This window comes from Podarcis gaigeae (genome assembly GCF_964106915.1).
Source record: "Podarcis gaigeae genome assembly, chromosome: 1".
Lineage (NCBI taxonomy): Eukaryota > Metazoa > Chordata > Lepidosauria > Squamata > Lacertidae > Podarcis > Podarcis gaigeae.
Window position 1 is genome coordinate 117,334,674 of NC_139678.1, and position 17,078 is coordinate 117,351,751.

The window sequence follows — 17,078 nt, forward strand, 5'->3', positions numbered from 1 at the left end:
ACGATCCTGCTAAGTAGATTAGAGGTTTGATGTATTGGACTCCATGTAGTTTGCCTTTAATATTCAGTCATTATTGCTCTTTGAAAAGCAAAGAATTACCTCTCTGTGCGCTAATGCTGGTTTTATCTGGGATTAAGACCTATTTTAAGATTAGATTTGGTTTAATTGCACTGAACCAAAACATAGACTTGGACACAGGGAACTGAAACTTCTGATTAAACGCCTGTCTGGGATGCTCACAAAGCAAAAGTAAACTTAACAGGCTGTGTGGAGATGGCCAGTGATGATTGCAGGGGAAAACGTCCCCTTTTTTGCAACTGATTGGATTAAAGAGATCCTGCAATATTTATCACAAGTTCTGAGAAACAGAAGCACCCATCACAGTAAGACAGAGCCAAAGTCTGCATACACACCCTTCTTTTAAAGCACAATTAAAACACCTTCCCCACCCACAGAAGTTCTAGGAACTGTGGTTTAGCCACTGCTTTTTTCTGAGGGGAACGCAGGGGTACGCACACCCCGAAACATTTTGTGAATCTTAAGCTTGGCCTCACTGAGGGGCAGTATTCCAATATGAGTAGGGAAATGAGAGTACCCCTAAACTTTTTTTTAGGAAAAAAGCAGAGTTTAGCCATTACAGAGCTACAATTCCCAGCACCCTTATCAAACTATAGCTTTCAGGATTCTTTGTGGGGATTGCTTCAAATGTATAGTATGTATGCAGCCTACATGCCTGCCTTCTCAACAGCCTACCTAACTCCATATCTTTGTTTCCTTGTAATCCATGGCTGTGAACTTCATTGCCTCCTTCTCACTGGGCTCCTTCAGCTGCAGCGTGCAGCTGTGAGAAGGAAGCTTCTTCCTCTTCTTTGGCGATCACTTGTAGCTGAGTAAGATTGTCTTCCATGAACACAGTCTTAAGAGTGAGCCCGTAAGTGACTGTGGAGGCCAATTCTGGATCCACACGTCCTTCCACAGTGGGGACATAGGTTTCCAAGTGGGAGTTAATCACGGTGAGGGTCTGCCAAGTGTGCCTTCCTCTTAGCACATTTCTCCCTTCCGTCCTGAGTTCGAGCATCTTCAAAGCCCATGACACCTTTGGTAAAGGCTGTTCTCCAACAGGAGCGCTCGCAGGTTAGTGTTTCCTAGTTGTCAGTGTTTATACTACATTTTTTAAGATTTGCCTTGAGAGAGTCTTTAAAACTTTTGTTGACCACCAGCATTACGCTTTCCATTTTAAAATTCGGAATAGAGTAGTTGCTTTGGAAGGCTATAATCAGGCATCCGAACAACATGACCTGTCCAATGAAGCTGATGTTGAAGAATTATTGCTTTGACACTGGTGATCTTTGCTTCTTTCAGTACACTGCCATTAGTTCGCCTGTCTTCCCAAGTGATGTGTAAAATTTTTCGGAGACACTATGAGAAAGAAGCACATCTGCCAGGAACAGGTGGGATGCTGGGACAGAGCCAGCCTCCCAACATTGCCAGTATGTTATCTACCTCTATCTTTGCTTAATGAAATATTTATAGTGTGCACTTTCATAAAACTACAGCAAGACAGTGTGCAGCATACAAAATCACAGTAAGGTTAATCAAACCATCTGTAAAAGTATCAGTAAATACTGGTTGGTAAAAAATAAAATAAAATTCACACTGCAAAGTCCTGTCTGAATAACCCAGTTTGTAGGAGTTAAAGTTCTGTATATCTCATAGTAAATGACTTTCCCCTCAGTTTCTGTAATGCATTTTGTAAATATACAAAAAAAAAAAAACCCCAACAACAATCAGTTCTATAATTTTGGTGGGGTTTTTTACACCACAACCCATGTCTTTGTTGAGGAGCACAACACTGCAAATCTGCAGGAATGCCAGACAGTGCCAAGCGAATCCAGACACTCAAAAACAGTTGAAAACCATTCTAAGATACTGTCAGAACCTAAAGCTGTTTGATTGCTTTCTGGAAAAAGGTGGGGCGGCTTATATACCAGCTAACCAAACCGCAAGGTGAGACATGGAGAGCAAATGTTTACCTGGAAGGTATGCATAATATGTGCTAAGTAGTCATAAGAGATCCAGAATACTGAGTAATATATACTGAGTGCGAATTAAGTTTTGCAGAGGCGGACTCATTCAGTAATGCAGAATGCTTGACAAGTCTTGACCTGTGTCTTGTTCTGTATACTTTCGGATAGTACTAGCTTAAAACCAATTATTTCCCACAACATTTTATTGTATTTCTTCAATGAAAGAATATAAACCAAATGAAATCCAAAGCATTGCCATTAATGAAAACTGATGTCCATAAAATTAGCCGTCATATAAACTTACATACAGAAAAGAGGTTCTTCTGGAAAGATCTGTGTTGACTTGAAAAACACTGATTATTGAGATTATAATATCTCAATAAATGTGAGTTCATCATCAGACACATCATACTTGTTCAGACAATCTGCCCATCAAATCAAAATTAGGTAGAATGAAAATTAAACAGTAGAATATTCAGGCAGAAAAGAAACTGCACTGGGAACAGGAAGAAGATCTTTCATCTGCTAAAATAAGGGAAATAGGGCGATTTGATGAAAAACATGTTTTCAGACAGTCAGACATTACACACAGAGGGCTTGCCTTCCAAAATAAGTTGAGCTGTCAACATCTGATGCTCTTGAGATAAGGGAGGACTTATTTGCCCTCATGCCTAGAAAATGAACGGAGGCAATAGATGTAGCCATTGTACTCTGAGTGAAGGAGACACACTGTGTTGTTAGGTGAGATGATAAACAGTCCCATTTTAGCAGAGGGAATGAGGAAAGGATTTAGAGCACAGTGGTGTGTTTATATGACCAAACTTTCTCCAGAGGCTCCCTTTAGTTAGATTTTCTCACGACCTATTCTCCCTGTGTCTCACGACCTTTCCCCACAAATGGCAGCCATTTTAGAAGCAATCAGTGTAGACTTCCAGCTGCAGGTGACATGCACTGAGACAGCTGCAGGGCTGCACATGTCTCTCTCTCTCACACACACACACACAGAATTCAAACAATAATTTGATTTTTGGTATGCTACAGTGATCCCATTCACCCCATCTCATTGTATGATCCTAAAGGTAAAGGATCCCTGGATGGTTAAGTCCAGTCAAAGGTGACTATAGGGTTGTGGCACTCATCTTGCTTTCAGGCTAACGGAGGTGGCGCTGTGGTCTAAACCACTGAGCCTCTTGGGCTTGCCAATTGGAAGGTCAGCAGTTTGAATCCCTGCGACGGGGTGAGCTCCTGTTGCTCTGTCCCAGCTTCTGACAACCTAGCAATTTGAAAGCACACCAGTGCAAGTAGATAAATAGGTACTGCTGCAGTGGGAAGGTAAACAACATTTCCATGCGCTCTGGTTTCCGTGACAGTGTCCCGTTGCACCAGAAGTTGTTGAGTCATGCTGGCCACATGACCAGGAAATCTGTCTGTGGACAAACGCTGGGTCCCTCAGCCTGAAAGCAAGATGAGTGCCACAACCCCATAGTTGCCTTTGACTGGACTTAACCGTCCAGAGGTACTTTACCTTATACCTTTACATAGTGTAGAATTGTGTGGCAAGTCATATAAAGGAGACATTGACTGGATATGACAGGCCTATGTGATTAGGCTTCATGTACCCAGTTCAGGTATTTACAGATCCTCCAAGTGTCCCTATTTTCCAGGGACAATCCAGGATGTACAGAAGCCATCCCGGTTTCTGACTGATCCTGGAATATTCCACTTTTCCTTAGGACAACTGTATTTTCCTTAGGACAACTGTATTTTCACTGGAGAAATATTGGAGGGATGGAGTTACCCCCCCCCAAGTCAAGGAGATAAGTACCGTAACTACAGTGGTACCTTGGGTTACAGACGCTTCAGGTTACAGACTCCGCTAACCTGGAAGTAGTACCTTGGGTTAAGAACTTTGCTTCAGGATGAGAACAGAAATCATGTGGCGGCAGGCCCCATTAGCTAAAGTGGTATCTCAGGTTAAGAACAGTTTCAGGTTAAGAACAGAACTCCAGAACGAATTAAGTTCTTAACCCAAGGTACCACTGTATACAACTTTTGGAAGACATCTGAAGGCAGCTCTGTATAGGGAAGTTTTTTTAATGTTTAATTATTTATTATGTTTTTATATATGTTGCAAGCTGTCCAGAGTAGCTGGGACAATACATTCAGATGGTTGGGGTTGGAAGAAGAAGAAGAAGAAGAAGAAGAAGAAGAAGAAGAAGAAGAAGAAGAAGAAGAAGAAGAAGAAGAAGAAGAAGAAGAAGAAGAAGAAGAAGACATCCCTATTTTCATCAGAGAAATGTTAGAATTTACATACACACGACACCCATAAAAGCATGGGACCTGCTTCCAGAACCTCACTGGCAAGGCCAATTGTAGGATTCTTTCTGAGAGGTAGGAAGACAAATGAGTATGAAGGACCTGCTCAGTTGGCTTCACCCATGGGATTCTGGTATTCACACGTGTCGGATGGTATTGCTCCATATGGAGCATCCATCTAAGTCACTGCCGCTCTCTAGAGTTCTGACTCAGCAAACTTTACAATCTAAGCACTTAAAAGTATGCCTGGAATTTATATCAGTGCCCTATGCAAGACATGCCTATGACTATCGTGATCAGGGAGGAAAGTTACAGAAATAATGCTTGTATCAGGGGGACATATCCAGCTGAACAGGACATGAGGGAAGTGAACATACAACTTTACTAATGGAAAAGGCATCTCTAAAGGCCCTCTTAAGAGTCTTTTCTCTTTTCAATTCATAATATGTTTAAGGTGGAAATTGATTTTCCATTAATGACAGCAGCAAAACATTACTGATTCGGCCGGATCAGCAATGTAAATATGCTTTAAAAGATACACATAATTTAAAAGAACATGACCTCCAAACCATTTACTAATGTACCTTAACAACACAAGGGCACCGTCTCAGGAGTCTTAGATTAATGACAAGCCATGTCTCTATTTTAGAAGGAAGACGTGTGTTGGTTTCCGAATTTGCTCATCCCCTCTCGAATAGACATTTCTGCGTTAACAGCACAGCATTTATATGACTTCTGAGAACACCCGGGTTGCTTTGATGGCCACAGGTAATGCATCAGTAGATCAGAAAGACAGAAATGGGGAAAGGAAGGGAAATAGATCTGCTCTTTTCTGTGATAACTTAATGTAGTCTTCAACTATGTAGGCACACAGGGACATTGATTTCCATCTAATTCTAGAGAGGAGCAAAAGACAGGACGAAGAGTCAGGTTGCCTCCAGATGGTTGTTTTGTTGTGGGCGATTTCTGCAATATAATCTTGACACAATAATAGTACATTAGTAGTGGATTTGTTATACTTCAGTTTGTTCTGTTATGCTTCCCAAATGCTGTCCGGAGGGGCTATAGTGCAACAAAAGCAGAACAAAAATAAACCACCAGAACACTTGTGGTATAAAATATTGTGGGATTTGATCAGGAGGTTGTGGGTTAGAAATGAAGCAGTGAGGCAAGACACAGTGATAACAGCAAGAACCTCTATTGAACTAACAGAACTGGACCACAGGGGCAAAGCAACTGTTTATATACATTTCTGAAGGCCTGGGCCACTCCCACTCACAATGTCATTGGCTGTCTAAACTTCCAAGCTGCGAATCATGACTCAGAGTTTAAGGGCCAATGGCAGAGGCCCAAATCCTGAAATGCTCTGTGATTGGAAATCATGTATAGAATCAGAACACAAGGGCTCAGAATGTTTAGTCCAGACACAAGCTGAGACAAACACAGACCACTGAATAGCTTCCTGGATAGCTCATTTGGTTGCTGTGTGGTGCTGATAATGCCAAGGTTGCAACATGTTTGATCCCCTTATGAGACAGTTGCATATTCCTGCATTGCAGAGGGTTGGACTGGATGATTCTCAGGGTCTCTTCCAACTCTACCATTGGATGATTCTATGACCAACCCAAAAGAGAGAACAGTAAGGGCCTCAAAGTTGTCCACCGAGAGTTAGCACCTGGAGAGCAGAGAGGCCTTCAAACCATCCTCTAGATTCAGTGGTGATTATGATTTATAAACAGTGAATAAGAATTGCGTCAAAAACAAGAAAATGTGAACCAGACACTTTTGTGTGCTTACATGTTAAGGTCCCTCTAATGAAAGATGGCGGTGCTTGCATAATCAAATTGTTTTGTTTATTTAATCCATTCAGTCTAAGGAAGGGCAACAACCATTTAAAAGTGAATTCACTACCACCACCTGTTATTGCCTTAGAGATGCTAAAACATACAAGATAAGTAGAAAATAAATTGCCTGTATCCAAAGCATTATGGTGATCTACTGCATTGGGTATGACAGCTTAAGCTGATGGACCTGTTTGCAGAACATTCACCCCTGATTCCTTTGCACTAAGTTTGCCGGGAGGTCAGATTACACTGGCTACTTATTGAGCATGCATTCTTATTTGTTCATGGAGAGATTATATGATGTGTCAAGCAAGTATCATCCCACTCCCTCCAGTGAATTTTGCATTCCCTATCATAAAAAGTGTGGGGGGTTTTGTGGGGAGGGGAAGGGGAAATTAGTTTGTTGAGCAATAGCACCAAATCCACTCTAATCGCACAACCTGTGATACCTCGGGTTACATACGCTTCAGGTTACATACACTTCAGGTCACAGACTCCGCTAACCCAGAAATAGTGCTTCAGGTTAAGAACTTTGCTTCAGGATGAGAACAAAAATTGTGCTCCGGTGGCGCGGCGGCAGAAGGAGGCCCCATTAGCTAAAGTGGTGCTTCAGGTTAAGAACATTTCAGGTTAAGCATGGACCTCCAGAATTAAGTACTTAACCTGAGGTACCACTGAATGTGCCCTTGGAGTAAATAATGAATCCTCTTCAGGTATTCCTCTCATCGCAAAGGACCTTTCATACGGGACATTTGAACTAATAGGAAACTCCAGCTCGCTTCTGATACACATATCGGGGATTGAATATTATGGAGCTGAAACGCCACTTCAACTCCATCCTCCAAAATATTAAAATATGGGATATATAAGCGGGGGGGGAGTGGGGGACAGGGGGAAAAGAACTAGAAAAATAAGATGTGAGGCCTGCTGGAGGTTTTCTTTTGAACAGCTCCACTTTCACCACCTGGGGGGCAAACAGGTGCCCACAGTAGATGGCCTCTAAGTGCTCTACTGATGGAGCAGCCTTTGCACAGCTGCGACTATCCTATCTGGCAGGGGTCTGCTTTTCAACTCATGATGCTGATGAAGCCACACACATTTTACCCAGCTGCTACTCCCCACAAAGGCTGCTCTGCGGAACAAAACACCACCAGCCTCTTTTCTCCCTTTCTTCCCCAAACCTTTCCCAGCTCATAGGGGATTCTGTCCGCTGTGCCGTATAAAAGAGCTTGTTGTTCCAACCATTCCGTTCTCCCCCCGCCCTGTTTTCAGCCCAGCCGTAAATATTCTCTTTAGATTGTTCGCCATGCGCTTAACCCACATAAGCGAGTCACTTTCCCTCAGTCCCATTTGTTGTCAAAAGCAAGAAGAACAAAGCACTCGGCTTTTCTTTTGTCCAAATCATAACAATAACAATAACAATAATAATAATAATAATAATAATAGATTCAGAATGGCGGTGGTGTTTTTTTATGTGTGTTTTTTAGCATTTACATGACAATACCTCTTAAGAAAATGGGTATATTTGTATGTTACAATGTGCTCCGCTATTTAGAGCAATTTGCATGAAAGTATTCTTAGGGTCCTGAGCACAGAGCAAAGCTCATGTCTTTGATTCCAGGCTCTGCAACTAGAAGAAACTGTGGATACCTTTATTAAGTCTGATCTCTTTCTCTCTCTCATATACAGTGGTACCTCGGGTTACAGGCGCTTCAGGTTACAGACGCTTCAGGTTACAGACTCCACTAACCCAGAAATAGTACCTCGGGTTAAGAACTTTGCTTCAGGATGAGAACAGAAATTGCGCAGCAGCAGCACGGCAGCAGTGGGAGGCACCATTAGCTAAAGTGGTATCTCAGGTTAAGAACAGTTTCAGGTTAAGAACGGACCTCCGGAATGAATTAAGTTCTTAACCTGAGTTTAAGAAAGAAGGCTGATCGCCAAAGAATTGATGCTTTTGAATTATGGTGCTGGAGGAGACTCTTGAGAGTCCCATGGACTGCAAGAAGATCAAACCTATCCATTCTGAAGGAAATCAGCCCTGAGTGCTCACTGGAAGGACAGATCCTGAAGCTGAGGCTCCAATACTTTGGCCACCTCATGAGAAGAGAAGACTCCCAGGAAAAGACCCTGATGTTGGGAAAGATGGAGGGCACAAGGAGAAGGGGACGACAGAGGATGAGATGGTTGGATAGTGTTCTCGATGCTACCAGCATGAGTTTGACTAAACTGCAGGATGCAGTGGAAGGCAGAAGTGCCTGGCGTGCTCTGGTCCATGGGGTCACGAAAAGTCGGACACGACTAAATGACTAAACAACAACAACAAAACCACTGTATAGATCAGGGCAGGCAAGGTTGTGGTCCTCCAGACTACAATTTCCATCATCCTTAAGTATTGGCCATGCTGACCAGGGCTAATGGGAATTGGAATCACAGGTTCCCCAATCCTGATATAGATAGATGGAAAGATAGATATTGATAGAATCTGGTGATGCCTTTTAATTTTAATCTTCATTTTGATGCCTTTATCTGGTGATATCTGTTAGTTTTCTTTGTACTTTTTATTAATCTGGTAGTGTCTTTTATTTTTTAATCTTTATTTTTGTATGTGTTTCTTTTTACCTCGTCGCTTTTCTGCAAATCCATCCAACGCTACTGTCTCTCCACTAGCCAAGTAAGAATTCCCACCACCACCACCGCCATTGCTACAGTGAACAGCATATAGAAATATTAGATTTCCACGCTCCACGGGCAAGTGACACGATTTGACACTGCTGTGTTGCCCCTTACTTGGTGCCAACGTCCTTTGTAGTCCAAACATTTTCAGGGAGGGGAGAACAGTTATAATGTCACTCCAGGACCTGTCAGGATGGATCATGACAATGACTTGTTTTAACAAACGGGAACAAAAACATAAAACTCCTCAGTAGGCTTTTGTATTTTCCTGCCATTAGCGGCTACTTTGTGAATAATACATATCTGAACACCTGGGCTTTGCTGCCATGATTTAGTTATTTATAAGCAGCGGCTTTCATTACATTTTGAAGACATCTCCATTTATAACAATTGGAAATGACAAAGGACGACTGAACTATAGGAGCACATCCAAGGCTTCGGGTTGTAAACCACTAGAGCTTTCTGAGCAGACAGGATATCCAGTAAATCTAATCTAGGGCAATGTTGGGAATCAGACATCCACCATGTACCTTTGAGGAATTGTGCCTTTTCTAAGGTTACCCAGCACACATAATTGGATCATGGCTTACTACGTTATGAGCTGCCTCGAGTTTAACGTCAAGTAATTTGCTGCATTACAATACAACCTGCGTTTGGCCATTTTCTTTGCTTCTGATGCAGAATGTTGGTCTCACATTCCGACTCAGGTTCTCTGTCTGCGCCCAAATATATATAGCTTCACTTTTCACAAAGGCTTATGGAGTAGACAACAGTTAAAAGGATGGAGTCTCATAATGATGATGTCATACAGTTGAGACCCAGATCAGCTGTCCCCCAACAAGCCCAAACCTGCCACTCTGTTTGCTACCACCACCTCCCGCCCAGCCTTCCAGCCATATCTCTCAAAATATCAGAAATTGTGGACCTCACTGGGAATCCTGTTTCCACTTTCTGAACCCTCAGTAAGCATTCTCATTCATTTCACAGCTTCTTCTCCATAATAGTGTGGGCTAGGAGCTTCCTCAGACAATAACAACAACAACAATGGAGCAATTGAAGGTCAAGCTAGATGTGAAATTAGACTCATCTTTATGTTTGATGCTTAGGATTTTTTAATGCAAATAGCATCAGCTGAGGGAGACTGATAATGGGCATACCACTGGCCTGGATGGTAGATTTATTTTATCCCCTGTTGCAGCCTTGAAGAAGATTCCTTCAATGAAACTTGGTATTTGTGTTGGGAAGGGGGAATCACCCATTGGAGCCAATAGAATTTCCCCAAAAGCAAATACTAGCCTCAGAGGAAGGCTGTTATTCAAGACTGCAGCAGGGAAGAGTTAAATTCTCCCTTCATGCCTGCTTTGATCACAGTGTGTGCCCCTGTCCTCATCACCAACCCCATGAATGCTATTTGCATTTTTCTAACTTGTGCATTAAAATAAAAGGCACTCGGAGATCTAGAGGTTTCTGTTTGCATCAGATAGCAAAACCCTCTCCCACCACTTCCCCACTGCATCGTAAAATTGCAGACATGCAAATTTGTAGCCTCCCTTCACTCATTCACAGACCACAAATTCTGGAACAGAAGGGCTATCGCTGATTAGACATCTTATTGTGAACATCCCCTTACTACGAACCAAAAATCTAGATACATTCACCGTGGAGGAGGGGAAAAATCTTGCACTGGCAAGTTCCCATCTGCGAATTTCTTGTTTGTTCTTCTTCAACAGTCTAAAGAGACGTATGTTTTAAAAATTAGCTCTGCGTCTTTGTAACAGAACAATTGCCTTCCTTTTCTAGCTTGTGAAGCACGATTTTCCTTTCTCACACTTGTTATCGACATGCTTGCCGAAAGATAAGAGACAGCCTTGGAACATCGGCAGTCTATTGATATGAAAGGGTCTGCGGTGGATTACAAAGTGAAGTTCGTACTCTGTAAACACACCGCCGCCGACAGATTGGCTCAGAAGACGTCCAGAGGGCAACGAGGATATCAGGTCCATGGCAGCTGGGCAGCTGCTGTGCATTTATAAACTTTCTCCTGTAAGAATGCTGAGAATTTTCTGAAATCACCATAACATATTATGTCTTTACAAGTAGCAACCAGCCAGCTTCAAAAGCCACCCGCTGCTAGCCAAATCAATTTCATGAAAAGAAAGGAAAGCACCATACAAATGGCTCTTTATGAGAAAATTAGCACCGGCTATAACTCTAATATAATTTACTCCAGAATAATCCCATCGCCCTCAGTGAGATCATTCCACCAGTAGTGGCCTAAAGATCACAACTGATTCCCACACTCTTGACTGTATTATTATACATACACACACATTTGAGCTTGATATTGCACATCTGAACAATAAATATATCATGCAGCAGCACCCTAGATATGAGAAGCCCCTTTGAGTCCTAAGCAATTTCATCCCTTGATTTCAGGAAACTGACCAGTGCAGTGGACACTTTGTGGAACATTTGGTACCCGGCACCTGGAATTCAGCATCCTAGAGTCAAGGTCTTAGAAATACAGAGAACTGAAAACTGTCTGAGAGAATCTCTTCCCATATAAGCCCCATATATTCCTGTAGGGGATGCGGGTGGCTCTGTGGTCTAAACCACTGAGCCTCTTGGGCTTTTCGATCAGAAGTTCAGCGGTTAGAATCCCCACGACAGGGTGAGCTCCCGTTGCTCTGTCCCAGCTCCTGCCAACCTAGCAGTTTGAAAGCATGCCAGTGCGAGTAGATAAATAGATACTGCTGTGGCAGGAAGGTAAATGGCGTTTCCGTGTGGGCTGGTTTCCATAACGGTGTCCTGTTGCACCAGAAGCAGTTTAGTCATGCTGACCACATGATCCGGATAGCTGTCTGTGGACAAATGCTGTCTCCCTCGGCCTGAAAGGGAGATGAGTGCTGCAACCCCATAGTTGCCTTTGACTGGACTTAACTATCCAGGGGTCCTTTACCTCTACCTTTTTTTTTAACTGCTTGGAAAAAAATCACTGAAGCCAGAGAGATACTCCTGGTGCATGGAAGTTCCATGTTCTGCGTAGCTTCTAGCTCCTTCCCTTGACTAATAAAAGCAGAACCAGTTATGCAAAATTGGGGGGGGGGAATATGTGCATAGACTTATTAGTTTGCATAATTTATTCTAGTTAAATAATTGAATTCTTCTTGAATTCTTCTGGAACCTGGGTTTTCAGAATACTGAAAAAATACAGCCATCAGTAAAACTTCAAACAAATGAGTCTTGCATGAACCACCTGTTGTTGAAGTGTCCCATTGGGGGATCAAATGATTTCCAACGTAACATATTTCCTACACATACATAACTAGCATGTTGGAGAGAAGGCTCTGAGCTAGATTTTGTTTGACATTCTGATTTTGTATGCCTGAAGTGAAAGCGTTTTATGTCAGAGAGCACTTGGATTTGTTACGGGTGAACTCCCCACAGCTTAATTTGGAGTTGGCTCAGTATTTATGAGCTTTATGAGCACAGCTTTGGGAAACGTTTATGGTTTCTAAATATTTCCTTGCTGCTCCTAACATGGACACCTATGCACATGAACGCTGCCATGATAACATTCATGTAATCTGCTTGCCTTTGAACTCCTGTGACCCCTGTCTGTATCCACCCCACAATGCCAGCCAGGAACAGAGCCGCTTGGAAAAAACCCTCATTCCTACAAAATATCCAGGTACAGGAGAGGGTTTTCTATCTGCATAGAGGACAACAACTGTGGAAAATATTTACAATGAAGATAATTGACCCAGAGTTAATATTTATCAAGGTGGGATGCGGGTGGCGCTGTGGGTTAAACCACAGAGCCTAGGACTTGCCGATCAGAAGGTCGGCGGTTCGAATCCCCACAACAGGGTGAGCTCCCGTTGCTCGGTCCCTGCTCCTGCCAACCTAGCAGTTCAAAAGCATGTCAAAGTGCAAGTAGATAAATAGGTACCGCTCCGGCGGGAAGGTAAATGGCATTTCCGTGCGCTGCTCTGGCTCGCCAGAAGCAGCTTAGTCATGCTAGCCACATGACCCGGAAGCTGTACGCCAGCTACCTTGGCCAATAAAATGAGATGAGCGCCGCAACCCCAGAGTCGGTCACGACTGGACCTAATGGTCAGAGATCCCTTTACCTTTACCTTAAATACTTATCAAACTAAAGGCTGCTTAGTTTGGTTGTTTGGTCATGTAAATTTGTGGCAATCAATGAGAGTGTTACACTAAATAACTCTTCTAGAAGGGGACGACAGAGGACGAGATGGTTGGACAGTATTCTCGAAGCTACAAACATGAATCTGACCAAACTGCGGGAGGCAGTGGAAGACAGGAGTGCCTGGCGTGCTCTGGTCCATGGGGTCACATCTGTGCTAAAAACAGTCCCTGAGCCATACCGATTCTCCTGGAAATACATTAGGCAAACAAACCAAGAAGATACACAACTGCTATTGTTAGGCCACTGCATAGACAATCAATCAATTCCATCCTGATCCTACACAGACATTTTAATTACTGCCATAAATCATTATCTGAAGGTTACCAGACTTCAAAGACAGCAAAATCACCACTGAAGTTGTTTGGCTAAAGAAAATGGATCGAGGTGCTTCAGTTTAGAAAGTGACAGGGAGAACATTCTAGCAGAGCATTTTCTTTTTGCTGTCAAATAACATGTGGACACCCCGCCGCCTTTAGGAGAAAAAATTGGGATCATTTCTCCTTTGTTTTTATTATTTATTTATTTAATTAATTAATTAACTAACTAACTAACCCACCAAATGTAAACAAACTGATCTGGGTACCAGACAAGTCTATGGTAGCGTGAACAAATACATTCATAAAACCATTCATAGTCTAGCACATGAGTAGGCAAGCTAAGGCCCGGGGGCCAGATCCAGCCCAATCGCCTTCTAAATCCGGTCCGTGGACAGTCTGGGAATCAGTGTGTTTTTACATGAGTAGAATGTGTGCTTTTATTTAAAATGCATCTCTGGGTTATTTGTGGGGCATAGGAATTCGTTCATTTCCCTCCCAAAAAATATAGTCCGGCCCCCCACAAATTCTGAGAGACAGTAGACAGGCCCCCTGCTGACCCCTAATCTAGCAAGTTGCCTTTCTGGGGAAGGCTTGGGCTGGTGAATGAAGTGATATGCAGACCTTTTAAGGATTTGACAGGAAGACAGTGGATGTTTTGGAATATTCAGGCGCAAAATGCAGACCTTACTAGTGTTCCTATTTTCCAGGGACAGTCCCGGATTTACAGAAGCTGTCCCAGTTTCTGATTTGATCCCAGAATGTCCCGCTTTTCTTTAGGATGTCCCTATTTTCATCGGAGAAATGTTCACGGGTATGGAATTATGTGACTCCTGAGCCAGGAGACAAGTAACTATACAACCTTTAGAAGACATTTGAAGGCAGCCCTGTATAGGAAAGCTTTTTAATGTTTAATGTTTTATTGTGTTTTACTATATGTTGGAAGCAGCCCAGAGTGGCTGGGGCTACCCATTCAGATGGACAGGGTATAAAGAATAAGATTCTTATTGTTATTATTATGGAATAGGACGTCCCTATTTTCATTGGAGAAATGTCAGAGGGTATGAGCGATTAATTCTGCCACTTCCCTCCACTCCACCGTTGAACAATAAATCACCGTTGAAAGGGAAATTGAGGCTGGCTTATTAAGAGGTCTCCTTGAATTTAATGACTGCTTTTGTGCTAAAAGGTAAAGGTAAAGGACCGCCTGGACGGTTAAGTCCAATCAAAGGCGACTGTGGGGTTGCGGTGCTAGTTTCGCTTCAGGCCGAGGGAGCCACCGTTTGTCCACAGACAGCTTTCCAGGTCATGTGGCCAGCATGACTAAAGAGCAACGGAACACCATGATGGAAACCAGAGCAGTGAACAGAAACGCCGTTTACCTTCCCGCTGCAGCGATACCTATTTATCTACTTGCACTGATGTGCTTTTGAACTGCTAGGTTGGCAGGAGCTGGGACAGAGCAACAGGAGCTCACCCCATTGCGGGGATTCGAACCGCCGACCTTCCGATCGGCAAGCCCAAGAGGCTCAGTGGTTTAGACCACAACACCACCCACGTCCCTTTACCTTTACCTTGCTTTTGTGCTACACAGGCAAACCGCTGCCACTGCTGATTCCTGTTCAGATGTCCCTTCCCCTCGTACAGTACTTCTGTACCTGGTGCAGCTGCCACAGGGAGCTTGGAGCAGCAAACTAGCTTCTGAAGTCGGTGTGTTTATTATGCTACTCATGGTTCCGGCAAAGAACGCCCTTGCATGAGTTCTGCCTGCTGGGCTGTTAGCCAAACGGCGGCTCCTCTGAGCTCCCAAGGTGCCAGGCGGATCAGACAAGGTCACCTCAACCTGGGCAATGAAAGAGAGCTTGTTTCATTTCAGAGATACCTTTCAACACTGGAACGACCTGCCCCCATCCCTGCTTCCCCCTCTTCCAAGCACTCTCATCAGCAACCTTGCACAGTGCAGCCAGCCAGCCTGCGTTCAGTCCCTTACTCTGAATCAAGCGAGCAAGCAGTGGGCTGCAGGCCAAAGTCCTTACGCGTTAATTCTTCCACTTCCCTCCCCACTCCCTTCCTAGCGTAAAGCCATTTAAAGCTGGCATGTAAAAAAAATTGTGTCAGGAGAGCTGGAAAGCGTTTCGGCGGAGGCCTCCCACAGGAATAATGTTTGCACACCGTCTGCAAAAACACTTTGCAACTTCTGTTGAAAACGGCAGGATTGAAAGGCACTTTGAGGACAAAGCAAGTTGCTGGACTCATTTGCTAGAGGTGCAGATGCAGAACGTGTGCGGATCACCAACAAGACCAACTGCTGAGGTCCATCTCCGTGATATTCCTGCATGGGCTGCAACTTCCTTAGGCGGCTGGGCACCAACCATATCATTTTAAGGCTCCCAGGGCCAGGGAAGTGTTATCTGTGGCCCTCCGTATGTTGCTGGACTCCAATCCCCATCAACCTCAGGCAGCAAGGCCAGGAGCCAAGGATGAGAAGAGTTGTAGCCTAAAATATATATGGAGGGCTGCATGTCCCCCATCACTGTCCTAAACTCACCACAGCTGCCAGCTCCATGACAGACTGTCTTTCCCTTCCATCTTTCTTGCCAAATCCACAGAATGAGACATATAAAATATCCAATGGATGGGGCTTCCCCAATTTCCTTTGGGGGAGTGTTCCAGAGGGTTGGTGCTACAGCTGAAGCAGCCTCAGAGTTTTCCAGATGGCCATCTGCAGGCCAAGAGAGGATCATTAGGTTCTCCTCTGCTGGTTGTCAAGGCCAATTTGACCTGTAACAGAGGAGGAGGTCATACTCTACAACATTTCTCCGAAGAAAATAGGGACGTCCTACAGAAAAGCGGGACATTCCTGAAGGAACATTCTTTCACCTTTGGTGGATGTGCCCAAGGACTAAGGCTTTCTGGGAAATGATATACAATGAAATGAAAAAGGTATTTAAATATACCTTCTTGAAGAAACCAGAGGCCTTTCTCCTGGGCATGGTCAGCCATGTGGTGTTAAAGAAGGATAGAACTTTGTTTATGTATGCTACAACAGCAGCAAGGATTCTTATTGCAAAGTATTGGAAGACACCAGAGCTACCCACCTTGGAAGAATGGTAGATGAAAATGATAGACTACATGGGACTGGCAGAGATGACGGGCAGAATCCGAGACCAGGAGAAAGAGACAGTGGAAGAAGATTGGAAGAAATTTAAAGATTATCTTGATAAGTATTATAAAATTAATGAAGGTTAGAAAGACATGGGTTGGAAAATAATACGGTGTTCAGAGATGCTAATTAAGAAAAGGAATGGAATTGTCAAAAAACTTTGGTAAATAAGGGAATGGATTTACTGACTGGATAATGAAAATAGAATACAGAACGGGGAGGTATGAGGGAGTCGGGGAAAGTAGGTTGAGAAAATAAGGTTTGAAATTATACTTGTTGTTTTTGTTTATGTTTGTTTTTATTGTTGTTGTTTTGTTCTTATATGTTCTTAATGGAAACGTCAATAAATATTATTTTTTTTAAAAAAAACAGAAAAGCGGGACATTTCAGGATCGGTTCAGAAACCAGGACTGCTTCTGTAAATCCGGGACTGTCCCTGGAAAATAGAGTCTGTATACCCTCCAACATTTCTCTGATGAAAATAGGGACATCCTATTCCATTTATATATATTTTACAATTTAGAA

General features: G+C 43.3%; 1 long non-coding RNA gene across 1 annotated transcript; it reads right to left on the reverse strand.

The window, feature by feature from the left end:
- Positions 1 to 2,310: 2,310 nt before the first annotated feature.
- On the reverse strand, positions 2,311 to 9,637 carry LOC310833898. Its single transcript, XR_014558993.1, has 3 exons — positions 9,511 to 9,637; positions 8,978 to 9,048; positions 2,311 to 2,452 (listed from the first exon to the last, which is right to left on the reverse strand). It is a non-coding gene; the product is annotated as an uncharacterized lncRNA (long non-coding RNA).
- Between the last annotated feature and the right edge of the window lie 7,441 nt (positions 9,638 to 17,078).